The following is a 13,356-nucleotide window of genomic DNA, read 5'->3' on the forward strand; positions in this document are numbered from 1 at the left end:
AAATGTGTGTGTTGAGTTTCATGAAATTCTAAGCATTTTAAGTGTCTCAAAAACACAAAAAACTAAAGTTAAAGTTTGACACGTTGCCATGGCAACATGATAAAAGTTATGGATAACGCCCTTCACAGATTCTTATCGGTCGTGTTTTGACATTATTGTGATGAAGTTTGAAGCAAATTGAGTAAAATTAAGAGGCTGAGTTTAAAGCGTTTCAAAAACGTCACGCTTTCTGCTGCCAGTTGGTGGCGCTATAACTTTGACTCATAATAGTCACATCTCTGTGATCGGAATCAGACGACGAACAAACTGCTGAAGTTTGGTCAAAATCAGACTAAGTATGCCAAAGTTATTAGGCACTTCCTGTTTCTCATTTCTCGCCATAAATTTGTCGCCCCGTCACGGTCAAACCGTTTGAGATATCAAAAATCCCCTGGCAATTTTGCATCCCCAATGTCTTGAGATCATGCTGACCGAGTTTGGTGGCCATCGGTGGAAAGGCCTAGTAGGAGTATTTCAAATTCCATTGCATGCACTTTTTAGACATCCCTGAACAGCCGACTTCCTGTTTGGCGAAGCACGGACTATGATTGTGAAATTTGTTCGACCCGATGAGCTCTATATGTGTATGAATTTTGGTGACTGTAGGTCAACCGTTGTGCGTTCCAGAGCCCTTTAAAAGTCGCAATTTTTAACAATGTGCCATGCCCCCCCCAGGTGACCCCCCATGTCAAAGTCTGTCCGGCCCTGATGGCCGCAGGTTCCAATGTGTGTGCAAAGTTTCAAGAGTTTTCGTGTATGTTAAGGGCCCCGAAATCCCCCAAAACATTGAATAAAAAATAATAATAATAATAATAATAATAATAATAATAATTCTTAGAAAAACAATAGGGCCTTCGCCCTTTTGGGCTCGGGCCCTAATAATAATTAAAGCTGCAAGCAGCGATGAACGGGCCCTCGCACATGGGCTCACCGCCGACCGGTGGCTTTAGGAACACAGAAAATGGTGGGTAGTATGCTTTTTATACAGTAAAAATAGGAGAAATATGTCAAAGTCACTTAAATGTGCCAAATTTCCTGCTGCCAGCTGGTGGCGCTATGCATATAACTGATTATTGGCATGTAGATGTGTTCAGGCCACCACTTTCATCAAACATATGAAGTTTGGTGCAGATTGACCTTGGTATGTTTGAGTTAGTGAAAGATATGATATATCCTGCTGCCAACAGGTGGCGCTATGATAATATCTGAATATTGGCCTTTAGGTGTCTTCAGGCCAGGACTCTTACCAAACCTGTGAAGTTTGAGGCAGATCGGACATTTTATATCTGAGTTATAACAACTTCTATGTCCATGGCGAAACATCAAACTTTGTCACGCCGTCACAGACACGCCATTTAACGAAAACTCAAGATCTTCGCAATTTAACATCTCTAAGGCCTCTAGATCAGACTGAGCAAATGTAAAGTTGATATCATTAAATCTCTAGGAGGAGTTTGCTACAAGTTATTTCCTGTTGCCAACAGGTGGCGCTGTGATTATAATAGAATATTGGCCTTCAGATTTGTTCAGGCCAGGACTCTTATCGAATATGTGAAGTTTGAGGCAAATCGGACATTTTATGGCTGAGTTATAACAAGTTTTATATCCATGGCGAGACCTCGAAATTTGTCAGGCCGCCACGGACACGCCCTTCAACGAAAACTCAAGATCTTCGCAATTTAACATCACTAAAGCCTTTTGCTTAGACTGACCGATTTTGGTGTTGATCTGTATAAATCTCTAGGAGGAGTTTGTTGCAGAGTACAGCATGACACTTCCTGTTGCCAGCAGGTGGCGCTATGACTATAACTGAATATGGACATATAGATGTCATCAGGTCAGGAGTGTTATCACACATGTGAAGTTTGGGACAGATCGGACATTTTATGCCTGAGTTGTAGCAACTTCCTTTTTTATGGCGAAGCATCGAAATTTGCCAGGCCGCCACGGACACGCCCTCTAATGAAAACTCTAGATCTTCGCAATTTAACGTCACAAAGGGCTTTAGATTAAACTCAGCAAATTTGGCGTTGATCCGAATAAATCTCTAGGAGGAGTTCGTTCAAGTACCAGGCCTGAAAATGGCAAAAATGACACAAAATTTGCTGAGAAAATTAAAAATAACCGACTTCCTGTTGGGTGTCAAATTTTGCTCCAAGAGGCTTTTTTGTAGGTATTGGTGTGTTACATGTGTGTACCGATTTCCGTGCATGTACGTGAATCACAGCTGAAAGCGCACACCGCTGAACGTCTAAAGGTGGCGCTGTCGAGCCATTTTGCCACACCCATCTCTGAAACTCATATCAGACGTAAATTTTCGCCAGGTTTGATGTGTGTGCAAAGTTTCATGAGTTTTCGGGTATGTCTAAGCCCTCAAAAATGCGATTCATTTTGGAGAATAATAATAATAATAATAATTAAAGCTGCAAGCAGCGATGAACGGGCCCTCGCACACGGGCTCACCGCTGACCGGTGGCTTTAGGAACACAGCAAATGGTGGGTAGTATGCTTTTAATACAGTAAAAATATGAGAAATACGTCAAAGTCACTTAAATGTGCCAAATTTCCTGCTGCCAGCTGGTGGTGCTATGCCTATAACTGATTATTGGCATGTAGATGTGTTCAGGCCACCACTTTCATCAAACATATGAAGTTTGGTGCAGATTGAACATGGTATGTTTGAGTTAGTGAAAGATATGATATATCCTGCTGCCAACAGGTGGCGCTATGATAATATCTGAATATTGGCCTTTAGGTGTCTTCAGGCCAGGACTCTTACCAAACCTGTGAAGTTTGAGGCAGATCGGACATTTTATGGCTGAGTTATAACAACTTCTATGTCCATGGCGAAACATCAAACTTTGTCACGCCGCCACAGACACGCCCTTTAACGAAAACTCAAGATCTTCGCAATTTAACATCTCTAAGGCCTCTAGATCAGACTGACCAAATATAATGTTGATATCATTAAATCTCTAGGAGGAGTTTGATACAAGTCATTTCCTGTGGCCAACAGGTGGCGCTGTGATTATAATAGAATATTGGCCTTCAGATGTGTTCAGGCCAGGACTCTTATCGAATATGTGAAGTTTGAGGCAAATCGGACATTTTATGGCTGAGTTATAACAAGTTTTATATCCATGGCGAGACCTCGAAATTTGTCAGGCCGCCACGGACACGCCCTTTACCGAAAACTCAAGATCTTCACAATTTAACATCGCTAAGGCCTTTATATTAGACTGACCGATTTTGGTGTTGATCTGTATAAATCTCTAGGAGGAGTTGGTTGTAGAGTACAGCATGACACTTCCTGTTGCCTGCAGGTGGCGCTATGACTATAACTGAATATGGGCATGTAGATGTCATCAGGTCAGGAGTGTTATCACACATGTGAAGTTTGGGACAGATCAGACATTTTATGCCTAAGTTATAGCAACTTCCTTTTTCATGGCGAAACATCGAAATTTGCGAGGCCGCCACGGACACGCCCTCCGATGAAAACTCTAGATCTTCACAATTTAACGTCACAAAGGGCTTTAGATTAGACTCACCAAATTTGGTGTTGATCGGAATAAATCTCTAGGAGGAGTTCGTTCAAGTATGACACCTGAAAATGGCAAAAATGACACAAATTTTGCTGAGAAAATTAATAATAACCGACTTCCTGTTGGGTTTCGGATTTTATCTCAATAGGCTTTTTTGTAGGTATTGGTGTGCTACATGTGTGTACCGATTTTTGTGCATGTACGATAATCACAGCTGAATGCGCACACCGCGGAACGTGTAAAGGTGGCGCTATTGAGCCATTTTGCCACACCCACTTCTGCAACCCATATCAGACGTCCATTTTCGCCAGGTCTGATGTGTGTGCGAAGTTTCGTTAGTTTTCGGGTATGTCTAGGCCCTCAAAAATGCGATTCATTCCGGATAAGAAGAAGAATAATAATAATAATAATAAACGGAGCAGATTCAATAGGGTCCTCACACCATCGGTGCTCGGGCCCTAATAATAATAATAATAATAATAAACGGAGCAGATTCAATAGGGTCCTCACACCATCGGTGCTCGGGCCCTAATAAACGGAGCAGATTCAATAGGGTCCTCACACCATCGGTGCTCGGGCCCTAATAATAAACGGAGCAGATTCAATAGGGTCCTCACACCATCGGTGCTCGGGCCCTAATAATTAAAGCTGCAAGCAGCGATGGTAGGACCCTCGCACTCGGGCTCACCGCCGATCGGTGGCGAATGGTGGGCACTATGCTATTAACACAGAAAATGTAGGAGGAATATGTCAAAGTCATTGATATGTGCCAATCTTCCTTCTGCCAGCTGGTGGCGCTATGCCTATAACTGAATATTGGCATGCAGATGTGTTCAGGCCAGTGCTTTTATCAAACATATGAAGTTTGGTGAAGCTTGAACATGGCATGCTTGAGTGTAAGTCATGACATATCCTGCTGCCAACAGGTGGCGCTATTACAAAATATTGGCTTTTAGATGTCTTCAGGCCAGGACTATTGGCAAACATGTCAAGTTTGGTGCAAATTGTACATTGCATGCTTAAGTTAGTGTAAAACAAGTAATTTGCTGTTGCCAGCTGGTGGCGCTATGACTATAACTGAATATTGGCATGTAAATGTATTCAGGCCAAGACTCTTATCAAACATATTAAGTTTGGGGCTGATTGGACATTGCATGCCTGAGTTACAGTAACTTCCTGTTTCATTGCATTAAGAGTATGCTTTAGCACTTAGCTAAATGTTGCTAACATGTTTCTAGCATGTTGCTACCCTATTTAACACTTGTTGATATTTTTAAAATGTTGCTTGGCATCCACAACAGTATTAAACATGTGACTTCCTGTTGCCAGCAGGTGGCACTATCACTATAACTGAATATGGGCATGGGCTTGTGTTCAGACCAGGACTCTTATCAAACATATTAAGCTTGGGTCAGATTGGACATTGTATGCATGAGTTACACTTATTTTTCTTTGTATTAATATCATGCTTTAGCTCTCAGCTAAGTGTTGCTAGCATGTTTTAACATGATTCTAGCATGATGCTAGCCTATTTAAAACTTGCTGACGCTTTTTATTATGTTGCTAGGAGTCCGTAACACCATTAAACGTCACTTCCTGTTGTCAACAGGTGGCGCTGTGACTATAACTGAATATGGGCATGTATATATCTTCAGGCCAGGACTCTTATCAAACGTGAAGTTTGGGGCTGATTGGACATTGCATGTCTGAGTTACAGTAACTTCCTGTTTTATGTCTTTAACAACATGCTTTAGCACTAAGTAAGTGTTGCTAGCATGTTTGAGTACGCTTTAAACTAGTTTAGCACTCAATGGCTTTTTTAGTGTGTTGCTAATAGTGTGTCACAGTGTTAAACATGTCACTTCCTGTTGACAGTAGGTGGCGCTATAACTATAACTGAATATTGGCATGTAGATATCTTCAGGCCAGGACTGTTATCAAACATGTGAAGTTTGGGGCTGATTGGACATTGCATGCCTGAGTTACAGTAACTTCCTGTTTCATTGCATTAAGAGTATGCTTTAGCACTTAGCTAAATGTTGCTAACATGTTATAGCATGTTTCTAGCATGTTGCTACCCTGTTTAACAGTTGTTGAATTTTTTTAAAATGTTGCTAGGCATCCACAACAGTATTAAACATGTGGCTTCCTGTTACCAGCTGGTGGCGCTATGACTATAACTGAATACGGGGATGGGCGTGTGTTTAGGCCAGGATTCTTATCAAACATGTTAAGTTTGGGGCTGATTGGACATTGTATGCCTGAGTTAGAGTAACTTCCTGTTTCATTGTATTATTAGCATGCTTTAGCATATTAGCTAAGTGTTGCTAGCATGCTTTATTATTTTTGTAGCATGTTGAATATTAAGTTTGGGTCAGATTCAACATTATATACATGAGTTACAGCAATTTCCTTTTGTATTTGTATTAATAGCATGCTTTAGCTCTTAGCTAAGTGTTGCTAGCATGTTTTAGCATGTTTGTAGCATGTTGCTAGCCTATTTAAGACTTGTTAACGCTTTTCAATATGTTTCTAGGAGTCCGTAACAGTGTTAAACATGTCATTTCCTGTTGTCAGCAGGTGGCGCTATGACTATAACTGAATATGGGCACTGACGTGTGTTCAGGACCGGACTGTCATCAAACATGTGAAGTTTGAGGCAGATCGGACATTGTATGCCTGAGTTATAGCAACTTCCTTTTTCATGGCGAAACATCAAAGTTTGTCCGGCCGCCACGGACACGCCCTTCGACGAAAACTCTAAAGCTTCGCAATTTAACATCGCAAAGGCCTTATGATGACACTCAGCAAATTTGAAGATGATCGGATAAAAACTGTAGGAGGAGTTCGTTAAAGTATGAGGCCTGAAAATGGCAAAAACTGCACAAAAATCGTACAGGAAATTCAATATAACGGACTTCCTGTTGGATTTCGGATGTTGCACCAGGAGACTTTTTTGTAGGTATTGGTGTGTTACATATGTGTACCGAGTTTCGTACATGTACATGAAACGTAGCTCGAGGGGCACTCTGTTGAAATTTTATAGGTGGCGCTATCGAGCCATTTTGCCACACCCCCTTTTGAAAACCATATCAGATGTAAATTTTCGCCAGGTCTGATGCGTGTGCAAAGTTTCGTGAGTTTTCGGGCATGTTTAGGCCCTCAAAAAGACTTTTCATTTTGGAGAAGAAGAAGAAGAAGAAGAATTAAAGCTGCAAGCAGCGTTGACCGGGCCCTCGCCGTCTGGCAGTCGCCATCCCGATAGCATCAGGAAAACGGTGCCCAGTTGGCACATGCATTCACAATAACCCTTTGGACTAACCCTAACTGTCTCTCCTCCTGTCTGACTCTTTCTCTTACCACCCATCCCACCTCCTTACACTCAGCCACTTACCACACAAACACACACATAGAGTGCAGAGCAGAGTGAGATCAGATTTGTTTTTTTAATTTTCTTTCATTCGTGGAGTTTTGTATAATTATGAAATGAACTGTGTTTAATCATAATGAATAGTTATTTGTATGAAAAAAGTTTCAAAGAGTTAGGATGCTGCACTTTAAATATATAATAAATCATTGAAAATTGAAAATGGAAAATAAAATTCTAGGCACGCTATCTGCCTCAAAAACACAGGAAACAAATATTTGAATGTATTTTGTATTTTTATTTATTTGCCATGGCAACAGCATTTGATGCATCAGGGATGCCTTTACAGACTCTCATCGGCCGTGTTTTTACATCATTCTGATGAAGTTTGAAGAAAATCGAGTACAAATATATTGTTCGTTGTTCGTTCGTGTGTTAGTTCATTAACCAATGTTAACAAAAGAGACCCTATTTTAAATAGTTACCATGTTTTATGATCTACATCCATTTTTAAATATTATTTTAATGATCTATAAGCATCTGTGAAATAATTATAAACAAATATATTAAAAATAAATACATATTAACTTAGTTGATGTATTTGTTTCTCATTCTAATTAAGTGAACTGAGCAGTATAGTGTCATGCTTATAAGATTTTTTATTCTATCAGTGAGATTGTATATATGTATATAAATCATATAATTTTTCCTTAAAAGATTAAAAAAAGATTTTAATGCTCTTTAAGCACCTATACAAAATAATTATGTAAAAGTACACTGACAGTACAGTCTATATCAACTGATTCTATGGATTATTTTCACTCTTATACACTGAGAATGAGCTAAATAGCATTAGAGGTCAAACGATTCCTTATCTTATGAGGACCTCTAGTGTTCATCCCTGGTATTAGAGCTTTAATCTGACAAATTTATGTGACACTTTTAATGTTTTTGGGGCCTCTGAGCATGATAACATTTTGAAACTACACGTATTTCCTAAGAATTTCTTGTTCTTTATATGTAAAAAGTTTTGATGAGTTAGAATAATGCAATTTAAAGATATATGAAAATAACTCTTCATCTTTTTTATTGTTACTTTCATAAATCACCACATCAACACCGTTCAAGATGTCCCAAAGCCGTTCACAATTTAACATCTTCAGTATCTTGGCATCATGTTGACAAAGTTTGGTGTGAACTGTCTGATTCTGCTATGAGTGATATGAATTTATTCACAGCTATATTTAAAAACACAGGAAACAAATGTTAAAGTTTGACATGTTGCCATGGCAACAGCATTTGATGTATCAAGGACCCCTTCACAGATTCTCATCGGCCGTGTTTTGATATTATTCTGATGAAGTTTGAAGCAAATTGAGTAAAATTAAGAGGTTGATTTAAAAGCGTTTTGCAAGCAACACACTTCCTGCTGCCAGTTGGTGGCGCTATAACTTTGACTCATAATAGTCACATCTCTGTGATCGGTATCATACGACGAACAAACTGCTTAAGTTTGGTCAAAATCAGATAAAGTGTGTCAAAATTATTAGACATTTCCTGTTTCTCATTTCTCGCCATAATTTGTCGCCCTGCCAAGGCCAAACCGTTCGAGATACCAAAAATCCCCTGGCAATTTTGCTTTCTCAATATCTTGAGATCATGCTGACCGAGTTTGGTGGCCATCGGTGGAAAGGTCTAGGAGGAGTATTTCAAATTCCACAGCTTGATTTTTCCAAAAATCCATATTTAAATAAAAATAGCTGACTTCCTGTTGGTCGTAGCTAATGGGTGTAAATTAGAAAGTTGTCCAGCTTGATGAGTTCAATATATATACCGAGTTTGGTGACTGTAGGACAAAGTAACCCCCCAACTTTTGTCAAAAGGTGGCGCTATGAAGCGCCTGCTCCACGCCCATTTATGGGCTTTTATCAGTGTTTAACTGTCATTAATACAGATGTGTGTGTTGAGTTTCATGAAATTCTAAGCATTTTAAGTGGCTCAAAAACACAAAAAACTAAAGTTAAAGTTTGACACGTTGCCATGGCAACATGATAAAAGTTATGGATAACGCCCTTCACAGATTCTTATCGGTCGTGTTTTGACATTATTGGGATGAAGTTTGAAGCAAATTGAGTAAAATTAAGAGGCTGAGTTTAAAGCGTTTCAAAAACGTCACGCTTTCTGCTGCCAGTTGGTGGCGCTATAACTTTGACTCATAATAGTCCCATCTCTGTGATCGGCATCAGACGATGAACAAACTGCTGAAGTTTGGTCAAAATCAGACAAAGTATGTCAAAGTTATTAGGCACTTCCTGTTTCTCATTTCTCGCCATAAATTTGTCGCCCCGTCACGGTCAAACCGTTCGAGATATCAAAAATCCCCTGGCAATTTTGCGTCCCCAATGTCTTGAGATCATGCTGACCGAGTTTGGTGGCCATCGGTGGAAAGGCCTAGTAGGAGTATTTCAAATTCCATTGCATGCACTTTTTAGACATCCCTGAATAGCCGACTTCCTGTTTGGCGAAGCACGGACTATGAGTGTGAAATTTGTTCGGCCCGATGAGGTCTATATGTGTATGAATTTTGGTGACTGTAGGTCAACCGTTGTGCGCTCCAGAGCCCTTCAAAAGTCGCAATTTTTAACGCTGTGCCATGCCCCCCCCAGGTGACCCCCCCATGTCAAAGTCTGTCCGGCCCTGATGGCCGCAGGTTCCAATGTGTGTGCAAAGTTTCAAGAGTTTTCGTGTATGTTAAGGCCCCCGAAATCCCCCAAAACATTGAAAAAATAATAATAATAATAATAATTAAAGCTGCAAGCAGCGATGACCGGGCCCTCGCCATATGCGCAGTCACCATCCCGATAGCATCAGGAAAACGGTGCCCATTTGGCACATGCATTCACAGTAACCCTCTGCCACTTTGGATTTAAAGTTTACAGAATTGAAAGGGTTAATTAAAATTAACACACAGACACATACACACAATATTTAAAATTTTGACATCCAGTTTAATTTGTTAACATTAACTATATTAGTTAACATGAACAATAATTAAATAGCATTTATTAATGTTAATTAATATTAAGCTAAAAAAAAGTATTCATATATTATTAAAAGGTACATTAGTACATTTATTTATATTTGTTAAAAATATTTGTGGGTTCATGTATTAATAATACATTATGAGGGTATTCTTAAGGCATTATAATGAATGCATAACAAATTATAAAAAACCTTATATGTTGTATCATCTCATGAGCATTCATAAGAACAGTTTTAATGTATTAGAATTTTTTTTTATTATAGCTTTTATGAGTATGATTACCTCCTCATAGTTATAATGTATAAGTCTCATATTTTGCCATCTTACTGATGTCACTTTACTTAAAGCATACAAAGATCACTTATAAGTAATAATAATAATAATTCTCAAATAGCCATAAGATCAGGTATCAGATCAGATGAATGTATAACATGATCAGTTTAATTATTTTGATGGTACCCGTTAGACAGCTTTTTATAAGTAACTCTGCAACTGCATGTCAGCTAGCAGTAATTATTATTTGTTGTGGTAAATATATGCTAACACTGTATTTAGACAGTTCCCCAAAAGACAAACTGATTATAAGTAACTTTGCAAGAACATGAACCTTCTACTTAGCCTAACATTAAACTAAGTCTACACTGTAAGGAGTGTTAGTTGGTGAGAGTTAGTTGTTAATAGTCAATAGAATAGAATATAATGTAAAAAATAAATCTAATGTGATATAGTCCATTACAAATGAAGTAGGTTTAAAATGGTGTCTACTGTGTGTTATAAATAATCATAATCTTAAAAGTTATAACCTCTAATATTTAAGTATTATAATGTATGATAATTGTTGTTATGAATATTCATTGGATGATATAATATACGTTTTTTTATAATGCATTATGCGTTCATTATAATGCCTTAGAAATACCCTTATAATAGGGGCTTCATAGAAAGTGTTACCAAATCAGTGAGAGACAAACAAAACATTTCATAATTTTTCATTAAAAAAATAACTAATTTTTTTATGCTTTTTAGTGTTTATTTTAAAAATAGGTAAAATTATTGTGACAGTACAGTACATAACAACTCCAAATAAATCTATGCATTCGTTTCTTTGTTGCACATTGAGAATGAACAGAATAGGATTAGAGGTAAAAATATTCCTTATCATACGAGGACCTCTGGTGTTCATCCCTTGTATTACAGTCTTCATTTCTCCCTCTCTCACTTCTGGATACTTTTAATGTTTTTGGGGCCTCTGAGCATGATACAATTTTGATACCAAGCGTATTTTCTAAGAATGATTTGTTCTTCATATATACAAAGTTTTGAAGAGTTGGTATTAGGCACTTTAAAGATATAGAAAAATTTATGCAACTTTTTTTACTGTGACTTTTAAAAAATCACCACATCAACACCGTTCAAGATATCCAAAATCCGCTCACAATTTAGCATTTTGAGTATATTCTTATCATGTTGACAAAGTTTGGTGTGAACTTCTTGTTTCTGCTTTGTTTAGTATGATTTTATTTACAGCCTGATTTTTCCAAAAATCCACATTCAAATAAAAATAGCCAACTTCTTGTTTATTATAGCTAATAAGTGTTAATTAGAAAGTTGTCCGGCTTGATGAGACCAATATATGTACCGAGTTTGGTGACTGTAGGCAAAACTAAACCCCCAACTTTTGTCAAAAGGTGGCGCTATAGAGTGCCTCCTCCACGCCCATTTATGGGCTTTTATCAGTGTCTAAATATCATTAATACAGATGTGTGTGTTGAGTTTCATGAAATTCCAAGTATTTTAAGTGGCTCGAAAACGCAAAAAACTAAAGTTAAAGTTTGACACGTTGCCATGGCAACATGATAAAAGTTATCGATATTGCCCTTCACAGATTCTCATCGGCCGTGTTTCGGCATTATTGGGATGAAGTTTCAAGCAAATTGAGTAAAATTAAGAGGCTGATTTAAAAGCATTTAGAAAACGTTGCGCTTTCTGCTGCCAGTTGGTGGCGCTATAACTTTAACTCATAATAGTCACATCTCTGTGATTGGCATCAGACGATGAACAAACTGCTGAAGTTTGGTCAAAATCAGACAAAGTGTGTTAAAGTTATTAGACACTTCCTGTTTCTCATTTCTCGCCATAACTTTGTCGCCCCGCCACGGCCAAACCGTTCGAAATATCAAAATTCCGCTGGCAATTTTGCGTCTCCAATGTCTTGAGATCATGCTGACCGAGTTCGGTGGCCATCGGTGGATACACCTAGGAGGAGTATATCAAATTCCATTGCATGCGCTTTTTAGACATCCCTGAATAGCTGACTTCCTGTTGGGCGAAGCACTGACTTTGAGCATGAAAGTTGTTCAGCCCGATGAGGTCTATATGTGTATGAATTTTGATAAATGTAGGTCAACCGGTGTGTGCTCCAGAGTCCCTCAAAAGTAAAAATTTTTAACGCTGTGCCACGCCCCCCCCAGGTGACCCCCCCATGTCAAAGTTTGTCCGGCCCTGATGGCCGCAGTTTCCAATGTGTGTGCAAAGTTTCAAGAGTTTTCGTGTATGTTAAGGGCCCCGAAATGACCCAAAACATTGATGAAATAATAATAATAATAATAATAATAATAATAATAATCCTTAGAAAAACAATAGGGCCTTCGCCCATTCTGGGCTCGGGCCCTAATTAAAGCTGCGAGCAGCGATGAACGGGCCCTCGCACCCGGGCTCACCGCCGACCGGTGGCTTCAGGAAAACAGCAAATGGTGGGCAGTATGCTTTTAATACAGTAAATATAGAAAAAATATGTCATAAGTCATTTAAATGTGCCAAACTTGCCGCTGCCAGCTGGTGGCGCTATGCCTATAACTGATTATTGGCATGTAGATGTGTTCAGGCCAGCACTATTATCAAACATATGAAGTTTGGTGCAGATTGACCTTGGTATGTTTGAGTTAGTGAAATATATGAGATATCCTGCTGCCAACAGGTGGGGCTATGATAATATCTGAATATTGGTCTTTAGGTGTCTTCAGGCCAGGACTCTTACCAAACCTGTGAATTTTGTGGCAGATCAGACAGTTTCAGGCTAAGTTATAACCACTTCTATGTCTATGCAGAAACATCAAACTTTGTCAGGCCACCACGGACATGCCCTTTAATGAAAACTCAAGATCTTCACAATTTAACATCTCTAAGGCCTCAAGATCAGACTGACCAAATATAATGTTGATTTAATTAAATGCAATCAATGCAAGGACTTCAGATAGATGCCAACTGTGAACCAGTATGCTACAAATTCCCTATTTTCTGATGATGATAAGAACATGTAATTCATGATGATAGCAAAATGTTATTATTGCTTCCTTTACATC

This window comes from Garra rufa, chromosome 2, assembly GCF_049309525.1.
Source record: "Garra rufa chromosome 2, GarRuf1.0, whole genome shotgun sequence".
Taxonomy (NCBI): Eukaryota; Metazoa; Chordata; class Actinopteri; order Cypriniformes; family Cyprinidae; genus Garra; species Garra rufa.